We start from the raw sequence: 5,181 nt of genomic DNA, 5'->3' as shown, positions 1-5,181 counted from the left end.
CAAGGAGCAGTCTGACGTAGGCCCCATAGAGTATTTGGAAGTCCATGCGAGTAATACGGGAGAAGGTGCTTCGGACCATCCGTAAAATGGCGAATGCCTTTTGGATGCACAATGCGTTTCTGTAAAACTCCCGTGGGTGAGATAAAAACTCTTACGTCAAAAGTTTGCAATTTCTGCATATGTTCTTAGCCTTAAAATTATCTTCATCTGCCGTAACTTTTTTGCGATTTGCTTTACTTAAACTGCTTTCAAAATTTTTGGTGCACACTTGGCTTTGAACTTTCTGTTTTGTGGCTTCGGAGGTGGCTTCAAAAGCGTTTGTTGAGAAATTTGGGGCTGTATCTTTTTCGTCCTCCATGGTATTTGAGAAGGCCGTAAATAATAATAACAATAATAATACCCATTCCAAACTAGTGGGTAGCATAACTTCTGGCATGAAGGATAACTACATGGTATTTGTGTTTTCATCCAGTAATCGAAGCACCCACGCTGTTTCGCGTTACGAATGGGTGCACTAACGATGCAGCAGGAAGCCTCCAAGACTAACGAAAAGTCGGGAATCAGGAAAGCTAGTAAGCTGAGCGTATTTGCCAATAAGGAAGCAGTACGCGAAGCACCGAATGTCCAGCGTGGTTTTGTCTATAAAGGCAAAGGTACCAACTGGAAGTCACCTATTACTTTCTTGAACACAAACCTAAGTCATTAAAGTTTTTGTACGATCGGCTTCCGGTCAATCAAAGGCGAGTTAGACACCTGCAAGATCCCTCTGAAATATTGACCGCCGTCGTGTGATATGCGGTAATGTGGCTGATGAATTCAGCAAGATCAGTGTCACTCAGGGTATATATAAATACCGCCGGAAGTGTTGAGACTCTGTTGGGCAGGTGCCGCACATTTGGTGTTTATTGTGGCAGATGTTACGCCTTCGATCCTGGCAAAACTTCGGGAGACCGGATGCGTGATTGTGAGACAGGCAGAGGAAGGTCACAATATCCATATATGCTTCACCCAATAGAAGCAGTTAGCTTTTTCCGACGCTTTTTAGATGTGGTAGATGTAGACAGAACACATGCAACAAACCGCTTTAAAGCACTTAGTACTCGGTCTGTAGGTACAAGCGGCACACCCTCCTGATAACGGACGGCATAGGAACCGGGTTTCCGGTTGTGGAGAGTGAACAGTTTGCTACCATGCGACGCATATTCCACCGCATGGCCCACCTGCTCATCGTATTACAAGCACAGATTTAAACAAGCTTATGCGCCGCACGGGCCCCCGAGAGAAAGAGCGTTTGTTTGTCAATGAAACATCCTGCATTTCATGTGAGTCTCGTTTTTCTTGGGAGATGCAGTGAGTAGGCAAGTATAATAGCCGTTGAAGATGGCACTGTGTGAACAGCATCCACGACATTATAGCCGCTGAAATTCTCACATTTTGGGGTAAATATTCCTACCAGGTTTTCGACCGCCTGTCTTATTGTGATATTTTGATAAAGTAAATTATATCTTCCTCTCATTTCAGGATGACAACAGATAAATGAACCATTTGCCTCCCAGAAAGACATGCACTCCTGAAAACGACCAATACATACTAGTTTATTTTGAAACTTTTCTCCGGTAGAGATGGGTGGGAGCGCTCTGGCCAGCTAATTAGGCATCGTGGGCTCTAGCCGCACGTTAGTCGTGTGCGTCAGCTAGGTTTGTTCAGCTGTCCGCTATGATCGGCCTAGGTTTTTTCATAAAAAAATTTGAATATTGGCATAGGATTCATGTGAGGTTGCTTTAAGATGTGTTTCATTCCTACACCACAAAGGTTAGCCCCCTACCTGTTTTCAGCTTTTTACTTCAAGTTTGAAGAAGCATCGAAAGAGTGGGGATTTATCAAACACCTGCCTTATCAGCGTGTGCACCTGCTGGGCATTGAGCTCGCACTCAGTCCAATATGTTACAACTTTCTGTGTGTTCACTGGAGTCAGTGCTGCAAGCGTCACATGCCACCCTGGTTTGCTTCTTCACAATGACATCAGCGATAACGAGCGACTATAGATAATGTTTCTGGACTTGAACTCAACACCGGGAATCAAATGGTTGTATGCAGTTCCCCATGACCATGTCCGTCTTCGTGGCCGGCTCAGTGAGCTAGACAACTTGGATGAGCTAGGTTTGGTTCAGCCTCTAATGCGAAGCGGGGTTAGTAGAAATGCATAACCGGGGTGAGCACTTTTGTGCAAACCTTTATGTTCTGCACCAGTCTTACGATGTGGCCTTTTGATTACTATCAGAAGTGTGTCAGAAATGGGCAGATAATAAAACAGTGCAGCACGTGTTACATCGCGCGTTGCAGGCATACCGCAAGGACGTTACTCCGACAGATAATCACGAGTGCAACTAGATTCGCAACCGGCCCATTTGGCTAAAGAAAACTAAAATGTACTCTATCTTCATCACTGGCAATAGACCATTACTACACACTGGCAGGAGGAAGCCTTAACAAAGGATGGAAGAGACTAGTGCTTCACCTTCGTTTAGCCATAGTACACCGGCTCTGAACAACTCTATTCTGCTCCCATAATCCAAAAGGTAGTTGACGTTTCATTTGCTTCCGCGACTTGCCTCTTACTTGCCTCTGATTTTTACTGCTGGTGTTGGCCTCGCCTCGGTTGAGCTATTCGGCAACGCCATAAACAATGACAAAACCTGGCCTTTCACCTGTCCAAAAGTATTCAATAAGAAATCAATATACCTGGGGTAGCCGGAAGAAAATCTGCAATGCCCATGGCCTACGTCGACGTGCATAGCTGTAGCTGCCTTCGTCAATATCGAGGCTACACAGCACCAAAACCTACCTCGTCAACCAAACAAAAAGACAAACCAAGTGTGCTGCTCCCAGGAGTGGACACATACAACACATATAAACATACATTTAGACTCCCGACTCTCCACTATCAACATCCGAGGATAGCATCGAAAAATCTTCGTCACGCACCACTCACTGATTAAGGCTGATAGTAGTGCTTCGGGGACTGGGGACCTTCTCCCTCGCATCCACCTTCCTTCCTAGATTGTCCTAGTATTGTCCTTCTTACTAACAACCCCCAGGAATTTACACCCCCCAGTCGTTACGAGTTTGGTTTACCCTCACCACACCGCCTCTTAGCCCACATGCAGTAAACTGTCCTGTCTCAGGTAGTATAGTTATATTGACAATCTTAGCTTCACTCTGATGACTACACTACTGAGTACAGATTCATCCTTATCCTGTCTTGTTTAATCACCTGATGTCCTTCCATAACTGTGGTAGACGATCATTTTTTTCCCTATTAAAGGACTATATCCTGTCTGATAACCCCTATAACTCTCCAGACCCTATTGATCTCATCTCATTTCATTTTCTCCCCAAGCTTCGACCCGTGGTAATGCGCGCTATGGACTATCTGTTTGGCTGTTGTCAACTCCACCCGATTCGTGCATCACGAAGGAAGGGATCCCCGATCTGAAAATAAAAGGGAAAACAACAACAAGACTGCACATCTCAGCCTAACAACCTAATTCACGACGTCCACCACGGGGCTGTCCAGAAACCGAAGTACTTCAGTGCAGTGATGGTACGGCGCTGGAATACCCGGTTTGATAGCATACCCGCAATTGTTCCCCTCTTAAGTTTGTCCAGGCCCTCTCGCTCACTGGTTCCCATACCGACAACCACAATCAACCTTCATTGTTCCCGGCCACCACCGGAAGGCGTTCATTTCAATCTGCCGAACCTTCTGCCAGATGCAAAGATCTCGACGGCTTTTATTCGTACTCCTCACCGAATGAGTCAATTATTGCTCAGCTTGCGTGAACTCGTTTCCCAAGAAACTTTTACACTCGACCCTGCTTCATCTGCAACACTAGTGAGTCGCTTCACTGCACACTGTACTTCTGCGTTTCCTGCTACCGTTTGTCCGTAATACATTTTTACCCCACTACACCACCCCCACATACCTTTCCGTGGCCATCCGCCATAGCCCAAGGCCATGAAGCCCTAGTGACGGTTCCGGACTTTAGTTCAAACCGGCCTGCCATGTCGTGGCAGCTCTGCTGCATCTCCATATCCATTATTCCGGCCCTACACTTCCTGTAGTTTGAAGTTTTTTTTTTTTTTTCTCATGTTCCAGTCTGGAAGCTCTTTGTTATGCCCTCACTTGTATTGTTTTCTTTGCCCGCCACTTTTAAACCTCAACGTTCAGATCTCGTGCCATCTGATATGCTCTCCATAGGACATAAAGAGACCTTGTAATTTTGGATTCCTACCCATGCCACCTCAGGTGTGATAAACTCTACTCCAATAAGGTTTACTGTTTACGTCACTTTCCCTTTTCCCATTAAACACAAACCCCACCAGTCACGCCTTTATTCTGACTGTAATGCTATGATCATGCCCGACGGTATGCTACCCACTAGTTGGGAATAATAATAATTATTATTATTAATATTATTATTATTATGAAACCGAAGGAATGTAGTAACATATTCAATGGGCGATTAAGGTACCTTTTTTGAGGGCACTGCAGAGAGTGCTGCATAATGTAGAGTTAAAACCCCCTTCCTGGCCACAAGAAAGGTGGTCAGGTGCGATAGTTTGTCTTGTGGCTATACCTTTGTCGGAAAGAAATTTAGCAAACTCTCCTCACAGTGCCTGATTCGCGATCAGATCAACTGTCAAGCATTATCCAAATCGCCGAGCTGGCTAGCAAAGACAGTTCACAACAGTAAATATTTGTATATCGCGAAAAGCGGAACAAAAGAATGCCAAAAAATACTCGTAAGCAATCGCAACGGATTACTGGCTGCACTCATTTGGAAGAAGTGGTCTTTTGAACCACATCTTACTTTGACGAAACTCAGACGACCCAAGTCTTATGAGTATTACATCTCGGATATATCTGTCTGACGTCCGCAACATGAGATGAAGCGTCACTGAAAAGGAGCAAACAAAAGGCCATGATGAATCACGGAAGACGTTTGCCGGAGAACCGCCGATCCCGTGCTTGCAGAACGAATTTCGCTGGATGAAGTATTAACGCCCGATTATCTTAACTGAATCCGCAGAAGAAGTGAGAGGCAAAGACGAGGCCTTAGACTTCAAAAGTCTAATGTATTTTTGAGTTCCGTTGCACGTGGATGAAAATGACTGTCC

The sequence above is a fragment of the Opisthorchis viverrini genome (assembly GCF_000715545.1).
Source record: "Opisthorchis viverrini unplaced genomic scaffold opera_v5_494, whole genome shotgun sequence".
NCBI classification, from domain to species: Eukaryota; Metazoa; Platyhelminthes; class Trematoda; order Opisthorchiida; family Opisthorchiidae; genus Opisthorchis; species Opisthorchis viverrini.
The sequence above is the reverse complement of the archived record's forward strand: the minus strand, read 5'-3'. Positions refer to the sequence as shown.